General features: G+C 33.8%; 1 pseudogene; it reads left to right on the top strand.

The window, feature by feature from the left end:
• Window positions 1-18,624: 18,624 nt before the first annotated feature.
• LOC111168138 (cytochrome c oxidase subunit 5B, mitochondrial-like) lies at window positions 18,625-19,072 on the top strand (annotated as a pseudogene).
• The last annotated feature ends 729 nt before the right edge of the window (window positions 19,073-19,801 follow it).

Genomic DNA, 19,801 nt, shown 5'->3' with positions numbered 1-19,801 from the left:
AAAAATTACTGAAAGCAGCAAGGGAAAAACAACAAATAACATACAAGGGAACTCCCATAAGGTTAACAGCTGATTTCTCAGCAGAAACTCCACAAGCCAGAAGGGAGTGGCATGATATACTTAAAGTGATGAAAGGGAAGAAGCTACAAACAAGATTAGTCTACCCGGCAAGGATCTCATTCAGATTCCATGGAGAAATCAAAAGCTTTACAGACAAGCAAAAGCTAAGAGGATTCAGCACCACCAAACCAGCCCTACAACAAATGCTAAAGGAACTTCTTTAAGTGGGAAACACTAGAGAAGAAAAGGACCTACAAAAACACCCCCAAAATGATTAAGAAAATGGTAACAGGAACATACATATTGATAATTACCTTAAACGTGAATGGATTAAATGCTCTAACCAAAAGACACAGGCTGTTGAATGGATACAAAAACAAGACCTATATATATGCTGTCTACAACAGACCTACTTCAGACCTAGGGACACTTTCAGACTGAAAGTGAGGGGATGGAAAAAGACATTCCATGCAAATGGAAATCAAAAGAAAGCTGGAGTAGCAATACTCATATCAGATAAAGTAGACTTTAAAATGAAGAATGTTACAAGAGACAAGGAAGGACACTACATAATGATCAAGGGATCAATGCAAGAAGAAGATATAACAATCATAAATATATATGCACCCAAAATGGGAGCACCTCAATACATAAGGCAACTGCCAGCAGCTATAAAAGGGGAAATCGACAGTAACACAATAATAGTGGGGGACGTTAACACCTCACTTACACCAATGGCCAGATCATCCAAAATGAAAATAAATAAGGAAACAGAAGCTTTAAATGACACAATAGAACAGATAGATTTAATTGATATTTATAGGACATTCTATCCAAAAACAGCAGATTATACTTTCTTCTAAAGTGCGCACAGAACACCCTTCAGGATAGATCACAACTTGAGTCACAAATCAAGCCTCAGTAAATTTAAGAAAATTGAAATCACATCAAGCATCTTTTCTGACTACAATGCTATGCGATTAGAAATGAATTACAGGGAAAAAAAAGTAAAAAACACAAACACATGGAGGCTAAATAATATGTTACTAAATAACCAAGAGATCACTGAAGAAATCAAAGAGAAAATCAAAAAATACCTAGGGAAAAATGACAATGAAACCACGATGATCCAAAACCTATGGGATGCAGCAAAGGCAGTTCTGAGAGGGAATTTTATAGCTATACAAGCCTACCTCAAGACACAAGAAAAATCTCAAAGAAACAATCTAACCTTACACCTAAAGGAACTAGAGAAAGAAGAACAAACAAAACCCAAAGTTAACAGAAGGAAAGAAAACATAAAATCAGAGCAGAAATAAATGAAATACAAATAAAGAAAGCAATTGCAAAGATCAATAAAACAAAAGGTTGGTTCTTTGAGAAGATAAAATTGATAAACCATTAGTAAGACTCATCAAGAAAAAGAGGGAGAGGACTCAAATCAATAAAATTAGAAATGAAAAAGGAGAAGTTACAAAAGACACTGCAGAAATACAAAGCATCCTAAGAGACTACTACAAGCAACTCTATGCCAATAACATGGACAACCTGGAAGAAATGGACAAATTTGTACAAAGGTAAAACCTTCCAAGACTGAACCAGGAAGAAATAGAAAATATGAATAGACAAATCACAAGTAAAAAATTGAAACTGTGATTAAAAATCTTCCAACAAACAAAACTCCAGGACCAGATGACTTCACAGGTGAATTCTATGAAACATTCAGAGAAGAAGCTAACACCCATCCTTCTCAAACTCTTCCAAGCAATTGCAGGGGAAGGAACACTCCCAAACTCATTCTATGAGGCCACAATCACCCTGACACCAAAACCAGACAAAGATGCTACAAAAAGAGAAAATCACAGACCAATATCACTGATGAATATAGATGCAAAAATCCTCAACAAAATACTAGCAAACAGAATCCAACAACACATTAAAAGGATCATACACCATGATCAAGTGGGATTTATCCCAGAGATGCAAGGATTCTTCAATATATGCAAATCAATCAGCATGATACACCATATTAACAAATTGAAGAATAAAAACCATATGATCATCTCAATAGATGCAGAAAAACTTTTGACAAAATTCAACACCCATTTATGATAAAAACTCTCCAGATAGTGGGAATAGAGGGAACCTACCTCAACAAAATAAAGGTCATACCCAACAAACCCGCAGCAAACATCATTCTCAATGTTGAAAAACTGCAAGCATTTCCTCTAAGATCAGGAAAAACACAAGGATGTCCAATCTCTCTATTATTCAATGTAATTTTGGAAGTTCTAGCCATGACAATCAGAGAAGAAAAAGAAATAAAAGAAATACAGATTGGAAAACAAGAAGTAAAACTGTCACTGTTTGCAGATGACATGATACTATACACAGAGAATCCTAAAGATGCCACCAGAAAACTACTACAGCTAATCAATGAATTGGATAAAGTTGCAGGATACAAAATTAATGCACAGAAATCTCTTGCATTCCTATACACTAATGATGAAAAATCTTAAAGAGAAATTAAGGAAGCACTCCCATTTACCATTGCAACAAAAGGAATAAAATACCTAGGAATAAACTTACCTAGGGAGACAAAAGACCTGCACGCAGAAAATTATAAGCCACTGTTGAAAGAAATTAAAGATGATGCCAACAGATGGAGAGATATACCATGTTCTTGGATTGGAAGAATCAATATTGTGAAAATGACTATACTACCCAAAGCAATATACAGATTCAATGCAATCCTTATCAAATTACCAATGTCATTTTTTACAGAACTAGAACAAACAATCTTAAAGTTTGTATGGAGACAAAAAAGACCCCGAATAGCAAAAGCAGTCTTGAAGGGAAAAAACAGAGCTGGAAGAATCAGATTCCCTGACCTCAGACTATACTAAAAAGCTACGGTAATCAAGACAATAAGGTACTGGTACAAAAACAGAAATATAGATCAATGGAACAGGATAGAAAGCCCAGAGATAAATCCACGCACCTATGGTCAACTAATCTAAGACAAAGGAGGCAAGGATATACAATGGAGAAAAGACTGTCTCTTCAATAAGTGGTGCTGGGACAACTGGACAGCTACATGCAAAAGAATGAAATTAAAGCACTCCCTAACACCATACACAAAAATAAACTCTAAATGGATTAGAGACCTAAATGTAAGACCGGACACCATAAAACTCTTAGAGGAAAACATAGGAAGAACACTTTTTGACATAAATCACAGCAAGATCGTTTTTGATCCACCTCCTAGAGTAATGGAAATAAAAAGAAAAATAAACAAATGGGACCTAATGAAACTTAAAAGCTTTTGCACAGCAAAGGAAACTACAAACAAGACAAAATGACAACCCTCAGAATGGGAAAAAATATTTGCAAACAAATCAACAGAGAAAGGATTAATCTCCAAAATATATAAACAGCTTATGCAGCTCAATATTAAAAAAACAAACAACCCAATCCAGAAATGGGCAGAAGACCTATATAGACATTTCTCCAAAGAGGACATACAGATGGCCAAGAAGCACATGAAATCTGCTCAACATCACTAAGTATTAGAGAAATGCAAATCAAAACTACAATGAGGTATCACATCACACAAGTTAGAATGGGCATCATCAGAAAATCTACAAACAACAAATGCTGGAGAGGGTGTGAAGAAAAGGGAACCCTCTTGCACTGTTGGTGGGAATGTAAATTGGTACAGCCATTATGGAGAACAGTATAGAGGTTCCTTAAAAAACTAAAAATAGAATTATCACATGACCCAGCAATCCCACTACTGGGCATATACCCAGAAAAAACCATAAATCAAAAAGACACGTGCACCCCAATATTCATTGCAGCATTATTTACAATAGCCAGGTCATGGAAGCGACCTGAATGCCCATTGACAGACCAATGGATAAAGAAGATGTGGTACATATATACAATAGAATATTACTCAGCCATATAAAAGAATGAACTTGGGTCATTTGTAGAGATGTGGATGAATCTAGAGACTGTCATACAGAGTGAAGTAAGTCAGAAAGAGAAAAACAAATATCACATATTAACACATATATGTGGAACCTTGAGAAATGATACCAATGAACTGGTTTGCAGGGCAGAAATTGAGAGACAGGCATAGAGAACAAATGTATGGACACCAAGGTTGGAAAGCAGCAGCGGGTGGTGGTGGCGGTGTGATGAATTGGGAGACTGTGATTGACATGTATACACTGATGTGTGTAAAATGAATGACTAACAAGAACCTTCTGTATAAAAAAACTTTTTTAAGTTAAATTTAAAAAAAGATGTTTTAAAAAATAAAATAAATTTTCTATGAATATTTTTGTACAAAAAATAGAAAAGTTACATATACATTTTAAAAAATAACTAAAAACTAAAATAAAATAAAGGCCTGAGAACCAGGATCTGAGGACAGGAGAAGATCCATCTTCTAGCTCAATAAAACAGACACAGAGTGAGTCAACTTTCCTTGCCTTTTTGTTCTATCCAGGCCCTAAAGAGATTGAATGACGACCATTCACATTGGGGAGGGCTATCTGCTTACTCAGTCCACCAACATAAATGATGATCTCTTCCAGAAACACCATCACAGTCATGCCCCAAAATAATGTTAACTAGATATCTGGGCATCCCTTGTTCCAGTCAAGATGACACATAAACTATCACTAGTCTTTTATAATCACAATTTGGGTGATAAATTTCAAGAGTTGTATATACAATGTTTGGATAAATATTATTTTGCAGCCCCTCCAAAGTGATCTGCTAACAACTAATTGTATCATTTGATACTGATGATCTCCATGCCTCAGCTGAAACAGAAAATGTGTCCAAATTTAACTCTGTAATCATTTAAATAATTACACAATTTAGCTTCTGATCATCAGATTTATCCTAAGAAATTAATTAATTTTTTCATAATTATTTATCTTCTGTGATAGGAAAAGCACTGGGAAAATGCCAGAGAATGAGATAGACATAGTTGGTGGTCTCATAGAGATTACTCATCATTCAGTGAATTGCATGTCCTCTGTGATCATCTTGTCCTCCCCTTACATGTTGTCCCTCATTCTAAATAATGTAATTTGCCATATGTTATTAAGTACTTATAAACACTTTTATTCAACCAGTTTTTGGCTGGAAATGTTTTTTAGTTAAATTGTAACACCCTTGAAAGTAGAAATTATATACTGAATTATTTCTATTCATGTAACACATTAACAATAATGGCAGTGTGTTGCTCACAAAAGTCATACAAAATATTACTTGAGATGGAATAAATATTTTCACCAAATTTAACTGAGTAGTATACTAGTTCAAAATGCTCAATGACATACACTTGAATTCTAATTTTGTAACATGAAACATATGTAATATTGTTTTCTTAGTAGCAATTCAAGGTTATAATTTTGCTTCAAAGGTTTTGTTTGTTTGTTTACCCCTCTCTTCTTTCTACTTTCCCATATATAACAACAGGTGGATATAACCAGGAATTAAAGGAAAGTACATAGATTATCACTGCCTTTTTATTCTAAAATGCATTAGTTAATTTATTCAGCTAAAATTTGACTAACACTTACTGGTGATCAAGCTGTGTTTAAAGAGTTCAATTTATCATTTAAATTAAAAAAATAATGATTCATCTAGAGATGGCCTCTCCCTATGAGTTTACCTGTGAGAGTGTTAGGGCTGCTGAAGAAAATGATGGAAGACTAGAAGTAGTAAGTAGGTTGCTAGAGAGAAAATGCTATATATCATCCTGAAGTCACATAATTAGGATGGATGCTTAATTAAGGAAAAAAAGGTAAAGTACAACATTTTCTCTCTCTCTTTCTCTCTCTCTCTCTCTCACACACACACACACACACACACACACTCAGCAATATTTAAAGCAACAACTTAAAACAAAACAAGAAAGGAGAAAATGCTAAGTGTAATTAGATTGTTTATTAAGGTGATATTTCTCCAGAACAGAGAACCTGTAACATCTCTCAATGTGTGGTTGAGATCCTGAAATTGCTGGCTATGTTAAAAAACAAACAAAACCAAAAAGCACACGTACCTGGCACTTCTGTTTCCTGATTCTTTCTGCACTCATTCTGTTTCTATGCTATAATCTCTTCAAGGTAAGAACAACTAACAAAGCAAAGTCTGTTGGTAAATTAATGAAACCAGTATGCATTAGCAACCCAAGAATATCTCTCTGAAAATTTATTATTCATTTCTTTAGTGAGGCTCACAAGACTGAAGTATTGTTTTCTCACTATTTAAATGCTGTTTAGTCATGTGGCTTATGGAGAATTATGAGACATCTAAGTAGGTTTTTTGCATGTTTAAATCTAGTCATATTGAATAATCATCATTATGTGTCCAGTGCATGAATAAGGTCCTAAGCTGTGGGAAAGACATTTAAATAACACATTTTTCTGAAAAGGACTCATTATTCCACCTCCCAGTCCTCCACTTGCATTAAAGCATAGAGTTCCTTTCTTTTTGCATTCATGCTAGGGGAGTATCTCTTTTAACTGCAAAATTTCTTGGCTATATCATGACCTATGAGATTTAACTGAAATATTAAAGTCATGCATCTTTCATTTACAATGACATTTATGGATCTTGAGTGTCAAGGAGAAATAACTAGTGCCTAAGTAATGCTTATTTTATAAGAGGAACTAAAATGCATACACGCATATATATACAAACACATATGCATACATGCACACAGATTCCCACAGCAGGGTACCAGAGAGTCTTCCTAGAGGAGAGAAAATTGAGGAATCTCAGCCCAATTATTTGTTTCTTGGAATTTTCACAATTATTTGAAATAACTTGCCATTATTTTTGTTCCTTTTCACTTTATCTCTTTAATTTGGAAATTATTTCTCTTTGCTTAAAACATTTAACTAATCACTGCAATGAAGAAAATCCTCCAGTTGGAGAGAAATCACAATATATCAGAAATGGCAGACATCTGTAGCCAGAAGTAACTGCAGACACTCTGAGAGGCCTGCAAATGTATTAATGTGTGAAGAAACAATAGAAGAGACTGCAATAAGTCATTTGATCCTTTAGAGTAAAATCACCTAAATTCTTGGTATATATCACTGACTTACAGCTATTAATAGTCTTTTAGTTAATTTTCCCCATTAAAGGAATTTGCATATAAAAACTCTAGTATATATATGCATATTTATATAATTTTCATATAGATGTACGTAGAATTTATATATATAATTTTACTGGTTTATAGTAACATAGGCTAAAGGCTATTTGAAAAATAGTACTTGTAGAATTTTTATTAGTTTATTTCTTTTTGGTCTCATTTAGATTTTTCCTCTATTTTGAGGCACCTAAAATTTAGTGAGTACACTATAAAGGTGTAAAGGATATATGGAAATTTTTGTTTCTATTTTACACTAATAAATACTGAAACGAAAAGTAAATATGTTTCTCCTTTCAGGAAGAAATATAGCGTGAACACAAAACACATAGGGTGAACAGTATGAACAAAATCTGTCATGGGCACTATAAGACCCATGATAGTCATGTACATTATTATATAAATTTGCCTGTAATGAAACCAGTTTTTGTTTGTTCTGTTTCTCAGCAAAACTGACATTAGAATCTTGCTTTAAGGTAGCAACTTTTCAAAGCTATGGCCCCATTTATAATAATAATGTTTTTGCTTAATGTACTGTAGTTCGGTATGGGGAGTGGGTTCTTTAATAAATTACTTTCAGAATCCTGTAAATAAATATACTGTGTTTCAGAACTAAATGATACTAGGCTGTTTAACAAGCATATAGTCGTGGGGCTTGACTCTAAACTTTTAATGGCTTCCAAAACTAATTCATTACCAATGAATGCAGACTTTTTATCACAAAGGATAACCGAAAGAATGTGTCATGATTTCTGAAACAGAAAAAAAAATGTATCACAGGGACTTTAGAAACATATTTGAGAGGGACACGATTGTTTTGGATAAACATATACGTAGTCTTCCAGTATTTTGAAAAATAAGAATATTTTACGTAGTTTTACTTTGGAATGTATGCCAAATAATTAGCTTCATGGGTTATCTTTTTCTACCTTATACTCTGATTCAACTTCTTAAAATAACTTGATTAATATTCTGTTTTTACACCACATTGATGTATGACATCCTGATAATATGCTATAGAGAAATATAAATGTGTGTATTCAGTTATTCTTAACCCAAAATTGCAAGTTTCACTTTAATATTTTTTATGTTCTTGTTTCATCTAATAAGCAAAATTTTTCCTTTTATAATTGAGGATGTGAAATAAAAATAGGAGTTTTTAAAAAAGATAACATGTTCTCCCGAGGAGACTTGGAGGGTCTGGAAAAATACTAAAGTGTAATTTAGTCTATTTTTATTATGTCTCCAGAGAGCTTAGGTACTCTGCAGTTTTCACCCTAAAAATTCCATGTCCATAGTAATAATCCTCATCAACTTTTCATCTGCACTCCTGTTTCTACATTTGTAAAGTTAAAAATAAGTCTAAAGCAAATAACCTAAGACTTTTGGTACTATTGTCAACTAAGGAATAATTGGTGTAAGGAATTTTTAGATGAAGATTTGTGCCAGTTTAGTAAAAAGAATAAAAATGGGAAAGGATGATGTAATTGAGGTTAAGCCTCAGGGAAATGTACTAGTGGAGGACCCCTGCCCAGGCCCAACAGCTGCAGCTCAAGCACCAGAACTGAAAGATTTCAGCTCATCCTTGTTATGCCCCAGCTTGCTATGAGAACCTGAGTAAAATATTTAATTTGCCTCAAATTCTTCATTTGTAAAAGTGAAAATTGATTAAACTCATAGACTTTTTACTAATGCCCATGTGTTTGACTTCCTGAGAAATGACTCTAAGAATATACAAGGTATATTATTATTTTGCATAGAACAAGTAAATCTTTTCCATTCACCAGGCAACAAATTTAAGTATTGTGGGCAGCTCTCAGCATTTGAAAGCTGAAGGATGAAGTTAGGCACAATTATTGCTGGTAAATTTGTCTTTGTCGATACTTCCTCTTAACCTTTTCTTTCTTTCTTTCTTTGCTATTTCCTAACAATTCCTTTCTCCCTTACTGATCACAAGTTGCCCTATTCTTTTATCTGCCATAAGTAACAAATTTTTTTAAATGAATAAATAAAACAAATGCTCTGATAATCCACACCTAGTTATAAATGATATTTTTTCATTTATTCCAGACAAATTTGCTATTTATTTATTCATTCATTTATTTTTAATTTGTATTAGAGTATAGTTGATTTACAATGTTGTGTTAGCTTCAGAAGTACAGCAAAGTGAATCAGTTATACATATGCATATATCTATCCTTTTTTTGTTTTGTTTTAGATTCTTTTCCCGTATAGGCTGTTACAGAGTACTGAGTAGAGTTCCCTGGGCTATACAGCAGGTTCTTATTAGTTTTCTATTTTATATATACTGTGTATATGTCAGTCCCAATCTCCCAATTTATCCCTCCCCACCCCCATCCCTGGTAACCCTAAATTTGTTTTCTATATCCATGACTCTAATTCTGTTTTGTAAATAAGTTCATCTGTACCCTTTTGTTTTTTAAGATTCCACATGTAAGCAATATCATATGATATCAAATTTGCAATTTAAAGAAAATTACAGGAAAAGGGTTCACCCAAAAGACTGAATGTAAAATTGTTCTATTTTGGTAACTGGAGTACCCAAGTAAGAGAAATACTATTTTACCTGATGTATGGATTAAAAACTATTCTCCCCATGCAGGTATTTGTCTACTCTGTCAGCCTTATAAAGGTGGCATCTTTCGTTTTTACCATTAATCTGAAAATTCAACCAACAGCTCAAAATCCAGAAAAATGACATAATACTTAAATTCCTGGCATATTTTATAACATTTTCCCCCTACACTTTTTTTTTAGGGCAGTGGTCTCCAAGCTCTGTTTATTTTATTTTATTTTTAAAAAATTTTATTTTATGTTGGAGTATAGTTGATTAACAATGTTGGGTTATTTTCAGGTGTACAGCAATGTGATTCAGTTATACATATATATGTTTCCATTCTTTTTCAAATTCTTTTCGTAGTTAAGTTATTACAAAGTATTGAGCAGAGTTCCCTGTGCTATACAGCAGGTCCTTCTTGGTTATCTATTTTAAATACATCAGTGTGTACATGTCAGTCCCAAACTTCCAATCTATCTCTCCCTGCCACCCTTCCCCCCTGTAACCATTAGTTCGTTCTCTAAGTCAGTGCCCCCTATACTTTGAATTCGTGTTCTTTGATTGCTTCTTTTTATTTTTATTTTTATTTATTTATTTTTGGCTGTGTTTGGTCTTCGTTGCTGCATGCAGGTTTTCTCTAGTTGTGTCGAGCGGGGGCTACTCTTCATTGTGGTGCATGTGCTTCTCATTGAAGTAGCTTCTCTTGTTGTGGAGCACGGGCTCTAGGTGTGTGGGCTTTTGTAGTTGTGGCACGCGGGTTCAGCAGCTGTGGCTCGTGGGCTCTAGAACACAGGCTCAGTAGTTGTGGCGCAAAGGCTTACTTGCTCCACAGCATGTGGGATCTTCCCGGACCAGGGCTCAAACCCATGTCTTCTGCATTGGCAGGCGGATTCTTAACCACTGCGCCACCAGGGAAGAACATAAGTAGAAGGGTTTTTTTTTTGCGTTACGCAGGCCTCTCACTGTTGTGGCCTCTCCCGTTGCTCCGGACACGCAGGCTCAGTGGCCATGGCTCACGGGCCTAGCCGCTCTGCGGCATGTGGGATCTTCCTGGCCCGGGGTACGAACCCGCGTCCCCTGCATCGGCAGGCAGACTCTCAACCACTGCGCCACCAGGGAAGCCCCTGATTGCTTCTTTATTTGACAATAACTTTGTAATTAAAAATTGTAATTGTACAAAGTATAATTTAAAGTTTAAATTGAAAATTTTGTAAAGTGAAAAGGAAAAGATAAATCAATCTTTCCTGTGGCATTATTATTCACTATTAATAAAATGCATTATTTGCTACTGATAAAATGATGTATCAAGCATTTATAATTATATATGCTGCATAAACAGGTATATTTCTAACCAGAAAGAACTTCCATTTTGACTAGACTATTGTGAGAACCAAACTTTTTCACTTATAACCTTATCTAAATATTGGAGAAGTTTCCATAGACTAGCTTCAGGTTATGTAAATTTTAAATCTTATTTCTCCTCCACTATCCACACACTTCCAGTTCAAGGTGCTTTGGGAAATGCTCATGTATATACATATATGTGTATATATATATACATATGTATATAAATATACACCTTCTATATAACTATGTTCCAAAGTATATGGCACTGGAAGTATGTGGATATGAGTGGATATTCATATAGAAACTATGTATGTATATATACTTACATAATTATGTATGTAAATGTGTGTATATGTAGATAATTTCTATATGAGTATGTCCCAAAGCAAGTATAGAATGTATATACACATGCATACGTATATGTGTATAAACATGTATATGTGTGTGTGCATACGTGTATGCAAATATATTTACATATAAATGAATAATAGTACAAAGTGGAGATTTTCTATTCCTCACTGGAATCAATGATGTAGAATATGATGTTAAAATGTATGTTCTAATCCCTACATCAACCACTGAGAAAGATTCAAAAAATATAGTTTGAAAGATCAAGTTACATCAGGGATTGCCAGATCTGGCATGTATGAAATCCCCCTGAATAGTTGGCTATATATTCCCAGGCTTTTTGCCTGTAGGTTCTTTCACATTAAGTGTTGCTTGAGGCCTTTGTATAACAATGTTCCAATAAAATTTTACTTATAAAAACAGATGGTGGCATGAATTTTACCTTGAGGTCAAACTGCTGGTCCAGATGATTACAGGTGAAATCAGTATAGCATGAACCTTTATAAAAATGGAAATATTATTCTGATATTTTTATTTGTTACACATTCACATCTCATCTAATTACTTAAGCAATGGCATTAGTTTTACAGGAAGGCTAGACTGAAAAATGGCAGTATAAAATGTACATTAATGGGAGATAACCATTCAATCAGTATTATAATAAATGCTTCAAAAGTTCTAAACGTGTAAGGACAAAGGATAAAATGGTTGTTTGCATGGTGCTGAAAAGCTAATAACTAAATGGAGCAATGTTAAACAAGATGCAAAAAAAATTATACCCAGAACATTAGTAGTAATTATAATTTTAACCAATACATTTGCATATTATGTTGTACTAACCTGGTCATTTTGGGGAAATAAATCTCATAACAAACCTATAAATTGTGCAATGACTAGAATATTGAGATACTTGTAACAAAACCTGGATCAACTTTTTTAAGCCATAACTTTATCTATGGTTTATGATGTCCTTTGTTATATTATCAGAAATAACAAAAACTGGCAGCGTTAAATTGTAGGATCCAAAAGAAAACCAAGTGTGATGAAAGTCTATTCTGTATTATTTCCTTTGACTGGAAAAAATAATGTAGTTGTAATGCTAATAAATCCCCATAATTATGATCTGAGACAATGTCTTGAATTATCAAGAATATAATAAAGATTAGATATTATCATTATGGTTTATATAAGTATATTCTATTACATGAAACGCTATAAAAATTGTTAATTATGTGTGGTTTATTAGCTAGGTTTATTTAATTAATAAGAATGACCTATTCCTTAAATATTCTCATTAAACATTTAATCATATATTTGTTTAGAAATATCTAACACTATTGGTGCACAAATCTTAGTCCTGTGACATACAACATTCTAACTGAAGCTTCAAGAAAGATTAAAAGCTCATAAAATGATCATTTAGGTGTTTCCAGATTTTGCAGTCACCTTTTCAAGCTCATATTTTCATTCATGCACTTCTCTCTTCAGAACAGGCTTTCTGTAAGGCCCAGTGACAGACTTTCCACAACATCTTAATGTGTACTCCACAGCACACTTTATTACCATTATTTCTACAGCTTGTATATCCTGTGTGCAAATCATAAGAATAATATGACAGTTGACAGTGTTAATGAATTAATTTTACAGAATATAAATTTATTCCTTCATAAGGCTTTCATCAAGTAAACATATTACTAATTTTGAGGGATTTATAAAAATGGCTTTCATTAGTAGTTTTCAGTGACCATTTGCAATTTTATTCTAAATATATTCTTTAACAGTTTAGTGTGCATATTTTTCATTTATAATTTTTTTAATATAATATTTATCCCATCTTAAGTCCACTTCTTTTTTCTTCCTGATTCTTCTTTTTTGAAAAACTCGTTTCTATGATATGTATTCAATTGTAAAATGTTCTTCCATCCAACAAGCTAGTTTGAGGTATATAATGAATTGAATTTCTCTGACAATGAATTTCTAATAGATTCTGTGTGTGGAATTATTAAGAGGTAAAAGATATTCCAGATCTTCCTAAAATGAATACTCCATTTATTTAGTGAGTGGTTTGTTTGCTTAAGGCACTCTTTCAATTTGTACCACTTGGTAATATACCCACCAGGAGACAGGTTGGCCTTCTCACCCTAAATATATTTAATGCTTTCTTCAGCCTCCAGCATCCATTTTCCCTAACCAGTTGGGGCATATCTTGTAAACAGAATAAATAATTAGCTCCTTAACAGCTTCTTACTTGGAACATGAATTTTTAATCACTTAAGTGCAACATGGCAGAATGAATGAACATATGCCTATATTTTCCTAAGAAAATAATGATCAGAATTACTATTGTCAGCAAGGCTCTATAAAAAAAACAGAGACAGATTTAATGGAGCCTGGTGGCCTCAGGACACTGTCAGTAACAAAGAATGCAGCTAAATTTCTTGGAAAAACTCTGGCTTCTACATTAAAAAACATATCTGTAAGCCAGATGTCTCCCCAACAAATTCCCTTTTAAGTATCCTGACTGCTATATTAGCAGTCAGAGAGATCAGTGCCTTACTTATAGTGTGATACATTTTAATCAATTGTCCTCTTACTTATTTTTCATGTCTTCCCAAAATATAGTAAGAAAAAACAGAGAGAATTCATAATACAAGTTATTTCAATACTTGAAACCTGACCGTAGAATTTTTTTCTATTTTTCCAGTAATGGAATTGTTCATCTCTTTCATGACTATAAATTTTCTACTCCCCTTTTCTTTCTAGTAATTAAAGCAATATTGCCAGAAGAATGATATTGTAAGTCACCCTGAGGAGCCAATTAGCTTTTTTTTGTACATGATTTATGCAAACAAGCTTTAGTATGTCCTGAGATATTTATCTCAAATTAGGTCACATCTCCCAATTTTAAAATGTTACATTTCTCCTTTGTCTCATGAGAAAAACATCTTGTTCAATGAGTTTACATGGGCCACGCCCTTTATTAATTCTTGCATAATTTTTCAAAAGTACTGGATCTTCTGATTCATTCTTTTTTTTCTTGAAGTGTCACATCTGAAATATTCAGCAGAAACACATTTTTAAGCTGACTGTGTACTTAAAAAGAGCAAGAGACACTTTATTTCCTACTCCCTCCACCCTCCCCTCTCCCTTTCTTTCTTTCTTTCTTTCTTTCTTTCTTTCTTCCTATTTTGAATTAAAAAAAAAAAAAAAGAACCTGATTTCCAATTTAAACCATTAGCAAGGCCTGTGGTTGGATGCCATTATGGTACTAATGGATCCACAGTGCAATGTGACACCACTTGTGATTTCCATTGGGAGATACATGCTCATAATACACATGTTTACTTTAAGTCTAAAAGGGTATACTAATGGTTTCAGCACTTTAGTGTTAAGTAATGAAAAAATTTCCCCTTTGGTAGGAAACGTGTTGTAATGTAATCCATGTTTTCAAGGGATAATAGGGTCTTTTCTCCCTTAATTGGAACTATGCTGAAGTTTCAAATTAGATTCATGAATTAAGATGAAGCATGGACACACTTGTAGTTTGCTCCAATTAACTCTCACCTCACCATCTCTCATAAATGAATCCAGAGATTTCACTCTCACAATCTTCAACTAGACACATGGTTGCTCTAACATTGTTCTAAGACTGCACTGCTCTAGATTATAACATTGGGTTTGTGTGTTTAAGATTTATTACATCATTGCATAGTTTGTTGATTTATTTGCTTTACTGAGTTTTATTTGAATATTTGATAGCTGATAAGTCCTAACAAGATAGATTACTTGTAAAAAATAAATAAAAGACTCTAATTCTTAGACTTGGTAGAAACATTCAAAATGTCAGGAAACAATGGCCTTGTCAATTTGCTCAAGCACTGTATCTTGAATCAATTGATTAGCTAGTTAACATATTCCTCTTATTTCCCCTTTTTCTCTTTTTTTTATATTATTATTAGCAGTCTAAGCCATGGTAAGAAATAATACAATTTAGGACTCAGCTAGTGGAAATTGTACATTTGAGAATGAAGGAAATATTTAAATTAGATGAGAATATACTGCTTCCAGTTTGGTTGCTAGAAACCAGAGACCATCAGAGAGTTTAACCAGAGAATAAGCAGTCACTCTCTCAGTCTTAACTGCTTCCTAGGCACTTGTTATCCAAGCAGGGCAGAAGACAAGACAAGGGGAAAAGAGACCACTCATGATGGCCACATTTTCTTAGGAGATAAAATTGTCAAATTGTTCATTGCAAGGATAAACCTTTCTATTCTTCTCCCTTTGAAATTTAGTCTTTACTCAGGAGGGCACACCATGGTGTGGCTTCAAGAATCAACTAAAAACTCATATTAAGTATAAACAAAATCTGACATTTGAAAGCACTTAGGAAGACTGTACATTCCCTGAAACCGTCAGATGCCATGTTGAATACCACATGTTTCGTAGCATGCTATGACAGCATGGATGCTTAGCTGCTTGCAAGTCAGATATTAAGTAACTGTAGAATATTACAACACTGCAGAGGGATAGTGACTCGTAGGAGTAGTTTATCATTAGGATTTAATATTAGTTAACCAAAAAGAACCTACTGTATAGCAAAGGGAACCCTGCTCAATATTCTGTAATAACCTAAATGGGAAAAGAATTTGAGAAATAATAGATACATGTATATGTATAAGTGAATCACACTGCAGTACACCTGAAACTAACAAAACATTTGTAATCAAGTATGCTCCAATTTAAAATAAAAATTTAAAAAAATTAGTTAAGTTGTGTTGTTGATGTGCATAGCTTCTTCATAATCTTTGCACATCTTCACTGGCTACAAGGTTCAGTGAGCAGATTCCATCTACATGTACCAAGCTCTTTATGCACAAGTGTGAGTATCTTCCCCAGTCATTTCAAGGAGGCATTACAAAAGACAATTATTTCACTAGGGATGTTCCAGTTTATATAGTCTTCTTTATAATATTCTCTCTTAAATCTATCTCATTTTTCTTTTGTTACAATGTTTTGTCATTGATATGGAGCTTTTAGACAACCATTAATTTTTGGTTAAATTTTTACAAAATATTGTTCATATCATATTATTTTGCCACTTGTTACCAAGACTATGAAATAATCTTAAAAACTTAACAAGATGGAATTTTAAAATCTGGCCACCCAGGATACCAAAAGTTCTCCCCAAACTCATTGATTTTAATATATATGAATAGGGAATTAGAACAGTTGAGCTTCTAAATACATTCAAATTTGACTAAAAGTTATATTTTTCCTAAAGTTGTACTATTTTTTTTCATCCAAATTGTAAACTAAATGTAAAGAAATAGCACCATGGAGGTCTGTTATTATTCAAAATATGCCAGACTAATCATTACAGCGTCTCTGGCTTTTGCTGTTCCAAATGTCAGAGAAGTCAGAAACATTTCATCTGTTTGCCTCAGTTCCTTCACATCACTCTGTTGTAAGTACACAGAGCAGATATCACACACACACACTAAGTACTCTGAGACACAGAAGGGCTGTGTGGCTTACCAGTGGTTACAGAGCTGGCTTTCAACAGTACTGGAACAAATTCACACCTCCTTTTGCAATTCTCCTGTTCTTTACATTCAACTTTATTATCCATGTTAACAATGCAAGGTAGAGGCTGTAGCAGTAAGAAAAGGTTTATACATTTTAGGCATTAAATGTAGAGTGGTACTTCCATACTGCGTTTATGTAATTAGATTGTCATGCAGCCTACATCTAATTTCAGTTCTTTGCTTAAAACTCACTCAATTGCTCAAAAGTTCTTGCTACTTTAAAAATGTAATGATTGAATAATTCTGCTTTAAGTGCCAAAAATGTTTAATTTGGACAAACACTGATAAGAAAAGGCAATGGAAGACAGTAATAGGGCAGTCAATGCCAAGTGAAATAAAACAATTGTGCCAGCAGTTGGAATGCCATATGGAAAAATGAAACCTGGTTTCATAACTAGGATGGAAAAAAATCTGTCAAGCGTTATTTTTGTTGCATATTCATGACCCGATAAATTGTGTTAATTGCTAAAAGAATGAGGAGTTAATCAAGAATGGATTTATTGTGATAGAAATGGAATATGTTAAGAATCGCAATACAGTTTAGGGAATCTATATAGTAGGTGGTAGTTAAGATTTTGCCTTTGTTTTTTTTTTCCCCTTAGAACTGGCAGGGGAAAAAAATAAGCTTTGTTTCATCCTTATTAAAATATATTTTCATATGTCTTTTCTACATTTATAACAGAAATATCAGAAATGTTGAGCCATTTAATATGAATTTTATTCTGTTTCATATAAATAAATAGATATGGGATAAAGGCATACACATTAAATGAAGAGAATTTTGAGCAATGTTCCAGATTATGTTGTTCTGGAGAGTATTACCTGCTGCACGCCTCCAACCATATATAAGATACTTTTCTTTTTTTGTTGTTTTTTTGTTTTTGTTGTTATTGGTGGCTTTTACACAGAACATAGGAACTGTTAAGATTTAAAGTCCAGACTAATGTGAACACAATAATTTTAGACTCACATTTCCAATTGCCACCTTTCAAACTCTCCAATTCAAGTCAAATGTAATTTAAAACAATCAATTTTACACACAAACCATGAATGCTGTTTTAAGTGCTAGCTTTCAGCAGATTATAAGAGGCAAATTTAACAGAACAAAGACATAAAAGCTACTAAGGAAATAGTTCCTGTTTTGTTTGTTTTTTAATAGACAGGGATAAATAGAAAACAGATTATACACTACAAAAAATGTTGCCACTTGAGTACTAAATGAAAGCAGCATTTCAGATACGCTAGCAATTACCCAAAGCTTTGGCTCAATCTACCTGGATAGCTCATAAGATCCATTTAAGGAAAACTGTGTTGTAGGAGCAGTCCTAGAATAATCTTTTAAAAGTTCTCTATTCTCATTTCCTAGAACTATTATATATTCTCACTAGGTTTTCCGAACTTCATACTAACCTAGGAAAGCTTTTTAGAATTTCCAGATGAGCTGAATGACCTAGCTTCAATGACGTAGAATCAACTACTCTTCTTCTGTGATTTCAGACAATTCAAGATCTGTTTTAGGCACGATGGCTTCAAGGTTATTCCGCAGAGCTGGAGCGCTGGGCGCGCAGGCCCTAGGGGCCTGCGTTCCCAATGGAGTCGCCGCAGTGCGGTCTATGGCATCTGGAGGTGGTGTTCCTACTGGTCATGAGCAGGCGACTGGGCTGGAGAGGGAGGTCATGCTGGCCACATGTCAGGGACCATACCCATAAAATGTTTGCCCCAAAGCCAGCCTCAGGTAGCAAGGAATACCCTAATTTAGTCCCCTCCATCACCAACAAGCGGATAGTGGTCTACATCCTTGAAGAGGACAACTGTGCTGTTATCTGGTTCTGACCACACAAAGGCCAGGCCCAGCAATACCCTAGCTGTGAAACCCATTACAAGCTGGTGCCCCACCAGCTGGCCCACCGACCCCCTGCACTAACTCACTCAAAATGTGAGGTACAGTTTCTTCTTTCCAATAAAGACTAGCCATTACATTGGCTCCTCCTCCAAAATAAATAAATAGATTTAAAAATAAATAAATAAGTAAATAAATAAAGATCTGTCTTTCGGTATTCTAATGTGGAAAAGAAAGTCATGGCATCATCAAGAACATAAGTAAAGCTGTTTAAGTTGAGACATCATATTTATGCAAATTAAAATTTTGTCTGTGAAATTACCATATACAGATTTTTGTCAGAGACATGCCTACTAGCACAATTATGCCAGCCTGAAATGATAAGGGATATACACCAAACAAATTGTACAAACCAACTGATGTTGCGTTATCCATTAATGTATCCTAAACTTATTCAATAATTTTCACTAGTAGTAATCTCTAGGATGAAATTTATTTCCCATTTGCTACCATAATAAAGGAAAATTTGAAATGTACTATCAATGGAAGAATAATACAATATGAAAATAACTACTATTTTAAAACAAAAAATTGCAGAATAAGTAATAAGTAACCAATTTTCAGAAGTGGTTGCAAATTATACAACTTACTTAATAATGAATCAATTTTTTATTACATACCATTTTTGAATGTGATATGGATTTATATCCTCTTTACATGGATCTAAAGCATATACATTAGATCAAACTGGTTCATTATTGTGAAATCTGGCACTTACAAAACTACCATGTGGACAAAGCACTGTAAGCTCTGTGTTTTAAGGCCAATGCCTGATACCATGTAGAAAACCAACACATACA

Source organism: Delphinapterus leucas, chromosome 5, assembly GCF_059928025.1.
Source record: "Delphinapterus leucas isolate spDelLeu-1000000601 "Yukka" chromosome 5, BTC_Dleu_Yukka2, whole genome shotgun sequence".
NCBI lineage: Eukaryota > Metazoa > Chordata > Mammalia > Artiodactyla > Monodontidae > Delphinapterus > Delphinapterus leucas.
Note: the sequence above shows the minus strand (reverse complement) of the source record. Positions and strands in the feature narration are given on the sequence as shown.